Here is an 18,012-nt window from a genome sequence, read left to right as displayed (position 1 = left end):
GTATGTGTAGGCCCCTTTCACAGGTTTGATAGCACTTGATTGATGACTATCAAGCTCACAACGGATTGTCTTTATTTTAGTGTGCTTAATGCAGTAATAGCAGCATTAAGCCAGGAACCCCTTCTTGTAAGAACAGGCTGAGAAGGGTGGATGGTGAAAGTGTTCCTTCCTTGAATTTCTACACAAATAGCGGAGCTTTCAAGTACCTTTTCTTACCACAAAAAATTAATTTTTCCTCATCGGGATAATTTTATCGCACCACTTCTGCAACTAATGTGTAACGCATGTGCAAGGCATGTGACATACACCATACTAGGCAGAGAATATGAAGCCCTTCTGCTGCTTTAGCTACTTGTTACTAGCAGCAAAACGTTGTCTTTGTTCACACCATCCGACCACAGTAGCTTCATAGAGATGTCAAACAAAATGGCTATTATTGCCGAACTGTTTACTATCTTTCGAGAGTTCACAAGTTGGCAAGAACATTTCTCGAGGCACGATAACTTTTAGAGCACAAACATCATGTGCAACATAACGCCCAGCCTCATTGCTGGTTTCATCTATGAGCATCCAGACCTTTTGGTCAGAAACACGAATTCGTATTTTGGTGAGCACTTCCTCGTAGCACACGAACAGTGTGTTCTTTCTCATTGTAGATTCATCTCGAGATGGATATGTTACGTACTTCTCCAAGAATTGTCTACAGCGTGGATTCTTTGGCTTCTCCAGTGGGATATTGCAAGACATCGTCATGTCACAAAGTGCTTGAAGAATGAAGGAGCAGTTGAACAGCGTTTGTCTTGTTTGTATTTCAACACGTTTGTTCACACAGCTGCTGTGTCTGACTGTATTACAGTGTTGTTGCACATTAGAGCTTTTCTGCAACAGCTTTTAAATTCACATGGTGCTGAAGAACTTCTCTCCAAAATCACAAGTAAAACCTTGTGACTTTATGCTGTTGGAACACCTTCCTTTGGGCTTGTTGAACGAGACTTAGTTTGTATTCAGACTGAATATAGTTCACTACATGTGCGATGTTTATACGTCAGAAGCCGCCTTTGTTGGCTTAGAGATTTTTTCGTCGACCCCGCTCTAAAATATCTTAAGTCAGCAAACTGACTTCTATGCTACGCTGCTTGTCTACCATAGTCCTCATAAACAAAGCTTTGTAGTAATAGTTGTGTTTGTGATATCACTTGAAACATTGCCATGTGTGCAACATCTGCGGATTTTTATTTTTGAGTCCTTAAAGATAAGACAAAAATATATGCATTTTTGGCAAAAGTTTGACGAAATATGACGTAGCATGGTAAATAATTGGCCAAAGTACGACCTAATACAAAATAGATGTAAGTATGACTTAATAAGCACAATGAAATAAATTTTTCTACATTGCAACATCTGGATTGATGCATAAATTGTTAAATTTTACCCTGAAGTTCAGTAAAAAAATGACTTGTCATTAAAATTAGACCCCAATGATACGTAGAGTCAAAAATAAGAGTGCATAGAGAAAACAATGTTAAAATGTATACATTGTAAGAAGAAACAAAGGGTATAATGGCACTTACATTGTGGCACAATTTTGAGGGGATGAATTTGATAATTGTGCTCAAGGTCTGGGAGTATGTGGTTGGTTAATCGGATCACGTGAAGCTTAAAATTTGCTGTAGAGGCAGCACTGAACGGTCGCGAGACTCCCGCGCAGGGAAATCGAGAGTGAGTTGAAGCAGATGCCGCTAGAGGCAGCACATATCAGCGCTGAGCCGCAGTCTAAAGGAGAAGTTCAGTACAACTGAACATCTCTTTTACAGTAAAAACTGGCTCTCCATTGCGTAATTAACGGACTAACAATAGTGTAGACCTTATCACAGAGCTTTAGTTCGAACTACTGAACAGGAAAGCTAGTAGAAAAATTTCGCAAGAGGAAGTAAATTTTTAACCGATAAAATCAGTTTACTTATATTGATATTTGCTAGCTTATTTACACTAATGAGCCAAAATGTTATCACCGCCTGTTTAATACCTTGTTTGCCGATTTTTGGAACGAAATACATCTGCATATCAGGGATCTGATAATTTGTTAGGTTTGTGGAGGCACGGTACGTGGCAGTAGATGTCTACACACAGATCATGTAACTCGCGTAAATAACGGGCCGTTGGTTTTCGTACGCACAATGACGTCAGACAGCGACCCAGATGAGTTCCACAGGATTTACATAGAGCGAATTTGCTCGCCGAGACTTGTGCGTGAGTTTACTACAATGCTTCTCAAACCACTGTAGGACGGTTCTGGTCCAAAACACGGACAATTATAGTTCTGAAAGAAGATATCGCTGCCGGGGAAGACATAAAGCATGAAGCGATGCAGCCGGTTCGCAGCTGTCAACGTGTCTTCAGTTACTAACACAGGTCCCAAGCAAGCGCAGGAGAATATCTCCCGTAACACGATACTGCTCTCACCAGCCCGTGTCCTTGGCGCGCTGCACTTTGGAAAGCCGCCATTCACCTCGATGACTGCGTTTATGGAGACGACCAGCGACCTAGTGTAGCAAAAATGTGATTCACCCGAAGAGCCGACACGTTTCCTTTGATCAACGGTGGAATCCCGGTGGTCCCGTGCCCACGGCAACCTTAACTGGCGATGTCGTTGGGTCAACATGTGTGGTCTACTTCGGAACTCCATGTTCAACGATGTACGATGAACGGCGTGCTCCGAAACACTTGTGCGACCACCAGCATCGTACTCTTTAGGCAGTGACGCTACAAATCACCATCTATTCTACTTCACAGAGCAGAGAAGCTTGCGAACCCCACTTTTGTGAAGGGTCGTGGACGTCCAACTATTTAGCGCCTAGTGGCTCCTCACTGTCCTTCTACCTCTTTCCGTAGATGCTTACCATCGCGTAAATATTCCACCAGCTTCGCCGTTGTCTAGGCTCTGCGTAATATAAATCTACCCTTTGTCGAAGTTGCGTATCTCAATGGATTTCCCCATTTGCCAGCCCATATCTTCGCTAGGGTGACTCCCGTCCGTGTCTGCCCCGCCTACATACTTCTGTTACTGCGTCACATGCCCGCAAACCCACCAAGCGGCATTCAACGTCGCCGTGGGCAGTCGTCATAATGTTTTGGCTGATCAGTGTAAATTTGAAACCATTTTCAGCATGCCACTTTGGCCGAGCGGTTCTAGGCGCTTCAGTCCGAAACCGCGCGACTGCTACGGTCGCAGGCTCGAATCCTGCCTCGGGCATGGATGTGTGTGATGTCCTTAGGTTAGTTAGGTTTAAGTAGTTGTAAGTTGTAGGGGACTGATGACCTCTGATGTTAAGTCACATAGTGCTCAGAGCCATTTGAACCATTTGAAAACATTTTCAGTTAATGTGAATTTTGTATGGGTTTCCTTACCCACTTGCAAATGAGTTAGTTTCTTGGAAGTGCACACGAAATGTCAAATGAAATGGTGATTGTGATAGCTGATACTATTAACAAGATTTTGCGTGCAATGCAAACTAGACGGATACATGCACGCACAGCACGTTATTGGATACAACTTGCGTAAGTCATCTTCAGACTTCATTGTGACGGTTTGTCAAATAATCACAGCCCATAACGAATGTAGTTGCTGTCGAAACGTGTCAGAATGTGTTTTTCTCTCTTTTTTTTGTGGTACGATTAGGTCGGTGTCTGTAATAAAGTGTGAGATGATGGTTGTTGGAGACTAATTTCTCTCGTAGGTTGCTTTTTAGGGTAAAAGCGGAACCTTTACAGGATCACTTCGTCGTCCGTCCGTCCGTCCGCCTGCCTTTCAAGACTGCTTTTTCTCAGGAACTCATACACGTATCAATTTGAAATTTGTCACAAACTACGGTCTACAGTCCGTTTGCCAGACATCATCGCAGACCCTATCCTTCTTTCTTCCCATACTACACTGTTTGTTGGATCCAGGGGATGTCGTAGCGACAATTCAAAACTTCGTTTTGATGTGGTATGCAGAGGAGACGGTCCGTCAGTAGCCAATGCAATCTGGGTTAAGTGTCTGTTGCGTATGTACCTCACACCGCTATAGACGGCGATTGTGTCTGCATTTTGAAATGTTAGCGGTGGGTTGATTTCTGTTTAGAGATCACCACAATGTCTAACCAGTGTTGCTATGGAATGCTTAGCCACCGAAATAACGGCGGCAACGAGTATGCACTGATAGAAAAAAAAAAAGCTATGCCTAGGAGTAGTTCCGCGACACGGAAGGTCGCGTTTAAACATCTGAAATACGATATCTATTTAAATTTTGCGCCCACTACGAGGACAAAATCAGGTTTGCTTTAAATGCACGCTGTAACGATAGTGAGTGTTAGTTACCCTTGAGATTGAACATCTTGAGTTGATGTTAGTGAAGAATGTCCTTAAGACGATAAAGAGCCTTTTGCACGAGGTTTGAACAAGGTCGTGTAATGGGGCTACGAGGAGCTAGATGCTCCTTCTGCGATACTACAAAAATACTTGCCAGGAATGTAGCCACTGTACATGATGGGTGACAGCGGCGGTCACGGGCATGTGCGGTCGCAACAAGACCGGACTTCGGGTGACCACAGAGAGGAAGACTATTGTGTTCGACGTATGGCTCTGGCGCATCGCAGTGCATCTGTGGCAGCAGCTGGCACCACAGTGACAGTGAGCCAGACGTCCTGCACCGTACCTTCCGCCGACCCCAAACCACCGCCATGTTTGACTTCAGTGGTGTCAAGCGAGAGCTCATTGGAGTACAGTGTGGAGTCTTTCGGGTATTTCGATGAAAGCTGGTTCTGGCTCGGTGCCAATGATAACCTTGTGTTGGTTAGGAGGCGGCCAGTTGAGCACCTGCAACCAGGCTGTCAGTGCTATACACACTGGACCCATACCTGGAGTTACGATCTGGAGTGTGATTTCATATGACGGTAGGAGCACTCTCATGGTTATCCCACATAACCTGACGGCAAATTTGTACGTCGGTGTGGTGTTTCGACCTGTTGTGCTGCCATTCGTGAACAGCATTTCAGGGGGAGGGGTGGGGGTCGGGAAGAGGGAGTAGTTTCCAACAAGATAACTCTCGACCACATATGGAACTTGCAACCCAACATGCTCTACAGAATGTCGATATGTTCTCTTGGCGTGGTAGATCACCAGATCTGTCTCCAATCTAGCGCAAATGGGACATCATTGGACAACACCAACGTCATCCACAAACAGCGTTAACGGTCTTTGTGTTGACCAAGTGCAACAGGCAAGGAACTCCATCCCACAAACTGAGATCCGGCAACTGTACGACACGATGCATGCACGTTTGCATGCTTACATTCAACATTCTGACATTTGCACTCGTTATTCATGTACCAGCATTTGACATTTGCAATGGTTTGCCTTCCGCTTACATTGATCTGTGATCTTGTAATGTTAATCACTTATATGTTACCTCGACAAACCTATTCCCGAAATTTCATTACTCTACATTATTTACTTTCTGGTGTTGCGATTTTATTCTGTTATTGTATTAGTCGTCTGATTGTTAAAGGAAATGTCAACATAAATTTAGAACCAAACCCCAAATTGCAGTTTTCTGTTTTTCTCCTCCAAATGCATGTCACTGTTAATAAACAAAAGGCACTAAAAGAGCTAATAAAATTGTCGACGTTTTGTTCCAACTCTGACTAGTACCGCAATGTATTCATTCTTTGTTCAGTCACTAATTACAGATGTGGTTCAAATTTAATACTTAAATAATTATAATTTAGTCTTAGATTCTCATACGAACTACTAAATCCCCGTTTGATGGCAGTCTCACCTCATTATGGGCGAAGATAAGACGCTCCAGCCTTGTAAGTACGTAATCATCTCACCTTAAAAATACAAATGTTTTAGTTATCTATTTCGGGGACTTTATTTTCATTATTTGACATATTTATTGGTAAAATATCCTTTTGTAGATTCAACGCTATTAAAGTCCGTGGACTAAATTTCGAAATTCCCTGTGGTTTAAAGTGAAGGACTTCAGTATCTATTAATAAATCTCTACCACAATTATATTAACTTAATAATTATAATTTAAAAACTTAAATAATCCTGAATGCACAGGACGCCAAAAAATTACACTCACTGATCTTTGAACTTTGATTCAGCTAACTCAGAAAATAATTCAATAACGAATTTTTAAAAAAAGTTTAAGTAATTGCTTTTGCTAAGTAGCATAGTATGTAGAATTAATAAAGTAAATGAAAAATTAAAATAGCGAATGCGAAATTACACAAATTTTTAGACTTAAAACTGGAAGTTAAAACGTTCTCGAAAGTCTTGGAATTGCAGCACCAATATCTTTCCACAACCGATATCAATAACAGGCAAAATCGTAGAGATTCCCGGAATGGTTGAGTTGTCTGTATACATATCTAAGTTCGTATGGAAACGTCTGCTCGCACTTGGCCAGATTTTTCTGCTTAATTTATCTCTATCAGCTGATGTGACTACAGACCTATACCATTGACGTCGGTTTGCAGTAGGGTTTTGGAGCATATACTGTATTCAATCATAATGAATCAAAAATGGCTCTGAGCACTATGGGACTCAACTGCTGAGGTCATTAGTCCCCTAGAACTTAGAACTAGTTAAACCTAACTAACCTAAGGACATCACACACATCCATGCCCGAGGCAGGATTCGAACCTGCGACCGTAGCGGTCTTGCGGTTCCAGACTGCAGCGCCTTTAACCGCACGGCCACTTCGGCCGGCCCATAATGAATCACCTCGAGGGGAACGACCTATTGATACGTAATCGGCATGGTTTCAGGAAACATCGTTCTTGTGCAACGCAGCTAGCTCTTTATTCGCACGAAGTAATGGCCGCTATCGACAGGGGATCTCAAGTTGATTCCGTATTTCTAGATTTCCGGAAAGCTTTTGACACCGTTCCTCACAAGCGACTTATAATCAAGCTGCGGGCCTATGGGGTATAGTCTCAGATGTGCGACTGGATTCGTGATTTCCTGTCATGAAGGTCGCAGTTCATAGTAATAGACGGCAAATTATCGAGTAAAACTGAAGTGATATCAGGTGTTCCCCAGGGAAGCGTCCTGGGACCTCTGCTGTTCCTGATCTATATAAATGACCTGGGTGACAATCTGAGCAGTTCTTTTAGGTTGTTCGCAGATGATGCTGTAATTTACTGTCTAGTAAGGTCATCCGAAGACCAGTATCAGTTGCAAAGCGATTTAGAAAAGATTGCTGTATGGTGTGGCAGGTGGCAGTTGACGCTAAATAACGAAAAGTGTGAGGTGATCCATATGAGTTCCAAAAGAATTCCGTTGAAATTCGATTACTCGATAAATAGTACAATTCTCAAGGCTGCCAATTCAACTAAGTACCTGGGTGTTAAAATTACGAACAATTTCAGTTGGAAAGACCACATAGATAATATTGTGGGGAAGGCGAGCCAAAGGTTGCGTTTCATTGGCAGGACACTTAGAAGATGCAACAAGTCTACTAAAGAGACAGCTTACAGTACGCTCGTTCGTCCTCTGTTAGAATATTGCTGCGCGGTGTGGGATCCTTACCAGGTGGGATTGACCGAGGACATCGAAAGGGTGCAAAAAAGGGCAGCTCGTTTTGTATTATCGCGTAATAGGGGAGAGAGTGTGGCAGATATGATACGCGAATTGGGATGGAAGTCATTAAAGCAAAGACGTTTTTCGTGGCGGCGAGGTCTATTTACGAAATTTCAGTCACCAACTTTCTCTTCCGAATGCGAAAATATTTTGTTGAGCCCAACCTACATAGGTAGGAATGATCATTAAAATAAAATAAGAGAAATCAGAGCTCGAACAGAAAGGTTTAGGCGTTCGTTTCTCGCACGCGCTGTTCGGGAGTGGAATGGTAGGGAGATAGTATGATTGTGGTTCGATGAACTCTCTGCCAAGCACTTAAATGTGAATTGCAGAGTAATAATGTAGATGTAGATAAAAATTTAACCTAACAAGAATGTATGCGCGACATGATTTGTACATCACTTTAGCGTAAGAGAACATAAATGAATGGATTGATAACTGTTAATAATCCAGATTCCTTGTTGCGTTCTTGAGTAACAGTTTGGTCAACATGCATAAGACTGGTAAGTGTTCTTTTTACTTAGGAAAGTTCTTATAATCGTAAGGGGAAAGAGAAGACTTACACTCTGTCATTTTGTATCGTTTTGTACTCCTGGGCCTTCCGCTGTGGAGTAGAGGCAAGACAGTGCAGCCCACTGCCGCCTCCAGATCTTACTGTGGCTGCTACACGCGACTTTCCTATCGCACTGCCTTCCGTGGAAAAACCACGCCGGATGCCATGAATCATCAGTTTTTACATCGTGTTTACAAAACTCTGTAACGTATTGGTTCCACGTAACGTGGCACAGGCGTTGCAGTTCATCCGAATGTTCATCAGACCACGGCTGAGAAGCGTCGTCGTTACGAACGGTGACATGCAGCTCTTGTCAGACCCCCATAATGCTGCTGCATCTTCGTCCTAAGAGAGAAACGAAAGTAAAATCAGACCATCATACAGCCACGACTTTACCAACATTGAGCGCTATTACACTGGCTCAGTTAGCGTCGGTTCAGGCTTATACGCAAACGGACCTCAGGCGTCGTGCTCACCTATGGCCGATCGTATTGAGACACCTCGAGACATCACTTAGTCTGAGCTTTTCAGCTCCTGTTGCTCATGTCGGTTTCCATTGGCAGACACAACTTAAGACTCGACGACTCGTTTGCAAACCTTTTCCGGTATTCAGCTATGCCGATCACGATGGAGTATTTATTTTCGTCACAACTGTTAGTTGCTGATGCTTAACTCAGTTCGGACACAGTTACTGTTACTTTAGTAAGACATGTAAGTATAACGAAAGCAAACTAGAGTAGACATCTGTCTTCCTGTTCAAGAATTTACTTTGTGTGATCTGTAAGGAAACTGCCGCTACTCTGAGAAATTTTGTGAATGAATGGGGACGGGAGGTTCTTTCGCTTTCTTCTTGCATCTCCAGATGTAAACGCGTCGTTTGTTTGACTCTGCAACAAACTACTGTTCATGAGAACGAAAAGGAAGTAGAATAGCCCACGGGTCTACTGGATGAATACCATCCACGACGTTTCTCTGGCCACTACCTTAGAGATTTGATATCTAACGGGTGCACACCATCAGTCTTCACGCACAGAAATCTTGGCCAAGACTGCGAACAGCTACGGTTGATACTGTGTGCCATGCAACGGTTTAATGCTCGGTGCAACTGAAAAAGCTGGATTGGATTCACAACACACTTCGAGAAACCTCCCAATTTAGAGAACTGACTATAATTGTGGTAAATGAAAACAGTCCGTTGCAGAATTTTTTTCCCGATTCTCATAAAATACTAAGCGAAGTTCCTATGTCTTCTGGGAGTGGCCACGTGACTTGCCTTGAGGTATTCAAAGCTACATTCTTATTCATTCATTTTTACATGACACCAGAGGACCCAGCTATTTAGCCAGTTACGTTATGTTTAAATGTGTTTACAAACTGCTGAAGTATCTTATATGTTAAAACCGAGTTTTCTGTTCACCGCCCTTAATTACATATTATCGCTCCGAATGACACACAGCATAAATTTTCGTAGTTCTCTGTAACAAGTGAAAATAGTACTCTTGCGCTGAATCTGTTCACTGACTATCGTGTGGCACTCGTAGTAACTCTTGCGGGGTTCAAATACTAATATAAAGTAGTGTTTAACGTTGTGAATACAAATGATAAACTAATGAGTAAATGCAGACGGTTTCGCCTCCTGACATCAGGTGCCCGGTGTGCAACTGCCTTCCTGGCACCTTGGAATTCTGTTGTCAGTTTCTTGAAAACATCTTGAGATGTGGACCTAAATTTTCGACTCTAGAAGAATTAGTAATATAAATGAACGTATCATTGTAAATGTAATAATATGCATGTAATATAAAGTAAGCAAGTTGTAATTCCAGCAGTGTTAATATACAGTTTTTCATGTTGCTTAGCAACAGTCATACAATATTTTTTTAAGGAACAGACTGCCATTTACCTGTTTTGTTGTTGAAGTGCAACCCAGGTTTCGGCCTTTTATGTCATTTTCAAGTATTTGGTTTTATTTCTGTAACATATATTGCAGGTCACTTAACATGATGACAAGCTCAAACTCGGCCATAAATTAAGAAAAATATTGACCCTCACGAAACGCTTGATGTGAAGTCACCATTTTGTAACAAATCAGTAAATAATCTTGGGAGAACTTCGTATTTAGTAGAAACAGTCTTACATTAAGTGTACTGCAATATATGTTAGACACAAAATCAAATACTTGAAAATGGCATAAAAGGTCGAAACTTGCGATGTAATTAAATAAACAATAAAACACTCAAATGGCGGTTTGTTCCTTTAAAAAAGCGGTAATATAATTAAAACAGTGAACATAATGCATATTACGCAGTATGTAAAAGATTAACAAGTACACTACTTGAATATACTAATTTTATTTTAAAAATATGCTTTTACAAGATTAATAATTAGGTTAGTTGTGGCATGTTATTCTTTCTGCAGCCACGTAAGATCGGTATGTAACTTAGAGTACATAAAGGCCGGATATTGTTCCAAAGCCATGCAAAATTTGTTTGCTAACTAACCTAGTAGTAGTAGTTGTTGTTGTTGTGGTGGTGGTGGTGGTGGTGGTGGTGGTGGTGGTGGTGGTGGTTATATAACCGAACAAACAGTAACTCACGCAGCACGCTAACAAACACCGACATATACTAGATTAAATCTTCATGGACGGAAGATGTCTAGTTTCCCCGTGGAAAGATGTTAGTGCGAATAATACTAAAATGGATAACACCACAGGGGACACTGGACATGAAGTTCAATACAAAGTTCCCTTTGAGAGTGGTATTGGTGAAGGAACGTCTATATCTACTATCCTGGCCTCTTTTTAATTCTCTTCTTAAAATAATTATACCATAAATTTATGACTTCCTACTTCCAAATTCAGGTGCTGTTCTTTAAAAGATGAGCGTAATTGCTGTTATTAAGTAAAAGATAATACCGAAAAGCAGACAAAAGAACTCCCCGCACCAGCACCACGTGCTGCTTCGTGTGTGTGTGTGTGTGTGTGTGTGTGTGTGTGTGTGTGTGTGTGTGTGTGTGTGTGCTAATAGGATGGCAGGCCTTAGTAATCACAAAGCTGCTCAGAAGATAAATACATAAAGGCAGCTTGTCGAAGATGATGTGCTATAGTTCTGAATCGAGGAATTCCCAATTTGATACCTACCTTAGGATCTTTGGTCTGCTGACAGGCGAACAGGAATAGCCGACAGGGAGGTGATTTAAATATGCCAGTTCGAAAAGGTGACCACAATATAGAGATGTTAAAACTTTGATTTCTTTGAAATTTCTAGGGTAACTCTTACGTTCATTTCATGTCCTTAACAGAGATTTTATTAGCTGAGTACCAGGCATTACCCAGTATGTATATACTCCTATTAGTCCATCTGCTTCTAACCCCACCTATGTCCAATTCCCCCTGCCACTCCCCGCCCACCATGTCCATTTCACCCTGCCCCCCCCCCCCCCATCCCCACCATGTCCATTTCAATCTGGTCCCTCCCCCTGTCAGTTTTCGTCAACCTCCTCTGTGTCCCGGTTATCATTTTGTGGGGGTTGTTTGAGAGAAAAGTTTCGTAAAGGTTTGAAATACTGTGTAAAATTCTTTGTAAGTCGCTAATTGCTCTCATTTTCAAATACTGCGTTAATTAAATAGGGCTTTTTGCGTTGTGGGCTTACTTATTTTGTATCCTCCCCCTTTATAGGTAGGTGGTTCTTACCCCACACCCCACAGCGTTTCTTTCCAGACAATGTGATGTGTATACCAAGTTTGGTTGAAATTTGCGCATTGGATTAGGAAGAGATGTATCTTTATATGTCGACTATGTAATATCCTTTCTGAATTTTCACCTAGTTGGGTCGCATAGCAGTAGATTTTTCTTTTTTAATTTTATCCATATTTTGCAGCTTCAAACGTGACTGGAGGTATGCATTAAAAAACGCCTTCAGTCACAACTTTTCGTGTTTTATTAAATACATAATGTATTTCGGACGCTGTGGGTCCATCATCAGGTGTAATTTGTCGTAATACATGTTTTTATTTCTTGTCTTGAATGAGGTGAAATGCATATTCCATATAATCCAAGACAAACATTTTTTAAGTTTTAGCACCAGCAATCATCCTTTTCTCCGTCGTTTTCGTACATGTCACTTCAATCAAGGGGCACATTTGCACACACACATATAATAAAACACGAAAAGTTTTGACTGAAGGCGTTTTTTCATTCATACCTTCAGTGTAGTAGATTTTTCTCTTATCGCGTGACGTGAGCGGCTCAACTGCAAGTGAATTGCGTATGTAAACTAGGACGTCACATATTTATTAATTTGGTAAGTAGTGACTTCATTTCGAGCAACAGATGTGGTCATTTTCCTCGGACAGTAAACACATACTCCCATCTAAAAGAACATACAGGAGTAGATAAATTACATTTCAACCGTTACTGTTTTCTACATTGGGAAAACAGAAATAACTTCACAAATAAATTACAAAGTGAACACTGATGCCTTTAGATACAATCGCTGTGAAAATTCCACAACAAGCAATCACATGTACCAGGAGGGACACACCGACATTGTAAAAAGTACTGACAGCCAATGTACACACTTATTTTCAGCTGATGTATTGCTGGCTTCAGCAGATGAGTCTCGGCGTAACAGCTCGTGTTCAGTAAAGGGTGATTCAGTCTCTTACCATGTGGAGAGTGCTGCACAAGCTTCGACCGCGGACAATTGGTTCAAATGGCTCTGAGCACTATGGTACTTAACTTCTGAGGTCATCAGTCCCCTAGAACTTAGAACTACTTAAACCTAACTAACCTAAGGACATCACACACATCCATGCCCGAGCCAGGATTCGAACCTGCGACCGTAGCGGTCGCGCGGTTCCAGACTGTAACGCCTAGAACCACTCGGCCACCTCGGTCAGCTGACCACGGACACTACTCTCTCTCTCTCTCTCTCTCTCTCTCTCTCTCTCTCTCTCCGAGCCTGCTGAATGCGGCAGATTCTATCTGTAGATATGTTGCTGAGGTAGAAGAGAGGATCCTTCGTCAGTCAGCTTATCAAATACAACTGTCTAAGTAATGGCTGTCTGTCTGAGCAACTGTCGCTCACGGTACTATGTTTCTGTCCAAGAAAAATTTAAGTCGTCGTGGCACGAATAGCGGCTAGTTTTATTTCTCAGGGATTACAAGCGAATGTTCCAAACCTGCTAGTGCCGCCTCGTATATCATGTAAACATGTCGGAGATAAGGCATCTCGAAGACATGCGTGAATACAGACATATCTTTCAGTTTGCAAGGTTGATTCACGTTTCTCTAAAATGGCTTTTCTCCAATAGAGTTTTTGTTAAATTTTCTGCCTAAAATCTCGTGTTTACCAAAAAGTGAAGCTAGTAATAACGCCGAACTCAAAGATAAAGCTTGAAAAAAGAATAAATTCCAAGAATTTGGCAGTGGCCGAATAGAATGTAAGTTAGTATTGGACAACTGAAATACAATCAGCCAAAGAAAAAATAGTAAATGGGTTTTTATTTAATACTGTGATTACTAACATTTTAACTTAAATCAAGAAGAGAAATTGTAAGAGAGAGCTATGTAATGCTGAAGACAAGGGGAGTGAAAAAGCAAACAAAAGAAAAACTTATATTTTGCAGGAATTACTTGGAGTGAGGAGGTAGATGTTTACAATTTGAAGGTAAGTAATATAAGAAGCCGCTAATCCTTCTGCGTGATATATCGGGTGTTGCTGATGTCAGTTGCCAAGAAAAATAACGTTGAAGCAGTCCTTTGCAAGGAAAATAGGCCCTCATGCGAAAACGAGAGTGAATCGTTTACGAGGTGTTTCTCACGTCAGAGGAACGCTAAAGCAGACCACCGAGATGATATCATGGACCTAAAACGTGCTTTTTAAGTGTAATTTGTGTTGACGACTGCTCTAATTTTAAGCTTTAGTAGCACTGGACTGTGAGAACACTCATGAACAGCTCAGCGCCATGGTTTTAATCCCCCCTCCCAAATAGTCCATTTTACCAGATAAAATGCTTCACATATAGTACAAACAGGACATTTGTCTGATTTCAGTACAAAATATAAGACATAATTGAGAAAGATAGTTAACAAGTCCAATAGTCTGCTGTACCATTATAATAAAAGCCACGAAACTTTAAAATCCAGTTACATACATACATAATGAAACGTTAGATGTATCATTAAAATTTAAACTTCTCTTTTATAAAGACGAATGAAGTGGCAAATACATGTGGAAACGGACCTATTAATGGAACTAAGCGCTGCTCTAATAGAAAAATTGTCTTTAATTTTTAAAATACTGAACAGTGGAATTGTTCTTGAGCTGATGATATTTATCACTTCTACGAGTATAAGTGCAATGTGTTGATCAATGAGGCAGAAATCACAATCCGATGAAGAAATGAATTTTAACAGACGTCTCGTTTCATTGGTATTCATATGACCTGCTCTTGATCTGTTAAGAGTAACAGTTTCTCTTCTTGTGGGCGCCAATTTGAGAAACCAACATTGCCGTGGAATCTCTCGTTGAATCGCCCACACCACGTACCATAATGTTGTGGACTTTACACATTAACTCTGACCATTTCGTTTTTGCTTGTCTGAAGAGTCTACTATGAGAATCACGGTCTGGTAGGCGTGCGTCGATGGTAAGTAGATGCTGCACCTTTTTGGCCACTTGGTCTAAATGATGGTTTACCCTAATTCAAACATGTCCCTGTATCCACTATAGATGAACAGTTTCTGAAGTTTCTGAGCAACAGTCATTTAATAATTTTTAAATGAACACATCACCGTTTGACTGTATTGTTTATTTAATTACGACAGGGTTTCTGCCTTTTATGCCATTTTCAAGTGGTTGAGTTTATGTCATTAACATATATTGCAGAACATAAAACTCAAAATTGGTCATTTCGTGGGGAACTAATATTTTTCTTAATTTATGGCCAATTTTGAGCTTGATGTCCTGCAATGTATATTAATGACATAAACTCAATCACTTGAAAATGGCATAAAAGGCTGAAACCTGGGTCCAAATTAAATAAACAATACCGTCAAATGGCGATGTATTCATTTAAAAAAAAAAAAAAAAAAAACATTGTAGATGAGTCTGTTGACACAGCTCTTACATTCGATTGAGACTTACGGCTAAACGTGTTCCAAAGATTATTATTTACTTTTTTTTTTTTTTTTTCGGCTGCCCGCGTAAGAAACTCTAGGGCACTCAGTCAGGACAGACCAGGATCTTTTCGACTTTTAAGTCGAAAAGTAGAGCCTCATAAATGGCGTACAACTGCACTGTTAACATCGATGCTTAAGTAGGCAACAGGAAAGATTGCCCACGCCCAATTAGATCATCAAAAATGACTGTTCCCGCAGACACATACATTTACGAACCTCCCGTGTCTAATTTGTACCAGTCATGGCAGTTACGATCCATTTTTGACGCTGTAGAGGCTCTCAATTCACTCGGGGTTATAGGTGTTACGGAAATATGATCATCAGAAGGTTTCGAAATGTGGTGCTACAGAAGAATGCCGAAGATTAGATGGGTAGATCACATAACTAATAAAGAGGTATAGAATAGAATTGGAGAGGAGAGAAATTTGTGGCACAACTTGACTAGAAGAAGGGATGGGTAGGTAGGACATGTTCTGAGGCATCAAGGGATCACCAATTTAGAATGGGAGGGCAGCGTGGAGGGTAAAATCGTAGAGGGAGACCAAGAGATGAATACACCAAGCAGATTCAGAAGGATGTAGGTTGCAGTAGGTACTGGGAGATGAAGGAGCTTGCACAGGATAGAGTAGCATGAAGAGCTGCGTCAAAACCAGTCTCCGAACTGAAGACAACAACAACAACATTGTACAGCTTTGCGAGTTTTCGAAGAGGTACCGTTTGCTTGACACCGCATGCCCTCTGCGAAACTGATATTAACATTGTGCTTTCGCATGTTCCAGGATATCACCGTACTATATGATATTGGTAGGAGGGGTTTTGGGTTTCTTCGATTGGGTTTAATCATTCATTGACATTTAGGTTTCTTCGACGAGTATGACTTTCTCTATCAGATGTAGGTACTTCCCAATGTAATGGATGACTGATAGAGGATCTGACACTCAATATGTAGAGCCTGGTTGAAATTGTTACCATATATACATTTACGGAACGTGAAGTGTATTGTGGAGCGTTGGGCAATTCTTAAAACGTTATAGGCCTAGGTCAGTATTTCTGTAAAGCTGTTAAATCATCTTCATAGTCGATGGCACTTAAAGATGGAACGGCTCCTATGTGACATTAGTACCTGTCCACTGACTTTCTTTCGTGTAAATCTAAAAGTTACGCTTGCTGCAGACTAACTGTACGTAACGTCTTTGAATACTTTTTTCTGACTGCTGGTATCATTAAATTGTAAGCATATTAATTTCCTTTTTTTCCTTACAGGATAATTGAAGATGACAATACGAACTACTGAGGCAGCGTCCCAACAAGATGGTAAATACAGACTTCTCTGTTATGCCAACTTCTGTAGATAAAGTAACTATATACGCAGTCCGTATATGTTGGATAATCTATGTAAGAAACTTCCCGAAAAGTATATTCAATTCTCTACAGAATCAATTTCCAGTCGTTTGGAATGGTATGGTAGTATTCCGTTTGGCAGGTGAACAATGTGCGGACGACGACTGCAAGAGTTCAGAAACTCGTTGTTAATGTTTCTTACTGGTAAATTCTGGGTGTAAGCTGGTCTGACAGTTAACTGGTTTCTTACCTTATCTTGCCGCCTAACAGGGACCCAATTACATGGACGTGTACAAAATAGTAATTGCTGCTTGTTTGGACACGAGTTTGACTATGTTTCAGTCTGAGCACGTGCCATGAGTTAGAATCTAAATCACGAATTTAAAGTATTATTCTCAACGAGTAATGGTCTCATCGCCTACATTAACTGGCCGTTATGGTTTGATGCAGCCAGACTTCGGTGTCTGGTGATAAATCGAAAACTCTCGTTCGTGCTATGAGTGAGTGTTGACGGAAAGGAGAGAACGGCTTCTCGAATTTTCTAAACTTTATCGATTAGACTGTTGTTAGTAATGAACAACACGGGAGCCATTATCATTTCAAACCTTGCGAGACGTCGCAGGTGTAACACAGCTGGACTCGCGTTCGAGAGGATGGCGCTTCAGATAGCCAAGCACAGGTTTCCTGCGGCTTTCCTAAATCGCTCCAGGCAATTGCATAGGTGGTTTCTCGACAACAATGAAGCAGATATTGAAACATTTGCCTGATTGTCGGTTTCTGTGTTCGTTGAAGTTCTATTAAGTCCAAAATTATTTTTCCTTCAGTGATCTTTTGTTTGATGCTTTTTAGGGAAATACGTATGGTTGTTTCATTCCTGCCTGTTGGGGGATGTGAGGACTATTCTTGCTTCGGCCTTCTGTGGTAGCAGCGTAGTGACACGTGCTAATGTGGTCTTGTACCGAGCTCGCAAATTAATGATTTCTGCGAGTCCTCGGCTTTTGTATAAAATATTCTTGCAGCTTCTTTGTACCGCTGGCGCGGCGTTGGGACGTCCTCGATGTCGCGTTTGGAAGTCCCAGGATAGGTTTAACGCCCTTTTTAGCGAATTGTTCCGAATTTTTTGTAGACGCTGTAGATTTGTGTTGGCAGTATTTCCCCAGACGATGGCTGAGTATTAGAGGACAGGTATCGATTACAAGGAAATAAGTTAAACTACGTGTATTTACATTTAGGATGATGTACCAGAGAAACACTGGACGGTGTAAACTATTTAAGACGTTGTTGATAATAGAATTAACAACAAAA

At 41.2% G+C, this 18,012-nt stretch overlaps 1 protein-coding gene across 1 annotated transcript in view; it reads left to right on the top strand.

Moving 5' to 3' along the window:
- The window catches only part of LOC124546001, a 359,037-nt gene that overhangs the window by 256,847 nt on the left and 84,178 nt on the right, over positions 1-18,012 (top strand). Inside the window, exon 3 of the transcript XR_006967651.1 lies at positions 16,630-16,680. The gene's annotated coding sequence lies outside the window, so the exon portion shown is untranslated. The remainder of the gene's footprint in view (positions 1-16,629; positions 16,681-18,012) is intronic.

Source organism: Schistocerca americana, chromosome 8 (genome assembly GCF_021461395.2).
Source record: "Schistocerca americana isolate TAMUIC-IGC-003095 chromosome 8, iqSchAmer2.1, whole genome shotgun sequence".
In the NCBI taxonomy this organism is placed as follows: Eukaryota; Metazoa; Arthropoda; class Insecta; order Orthoptera; family Acrididae; genus Schistocerca; species Schistocerca americana.
This window is presented reverse-complemented; position numbering and strand designations above follow the sequence as displayed.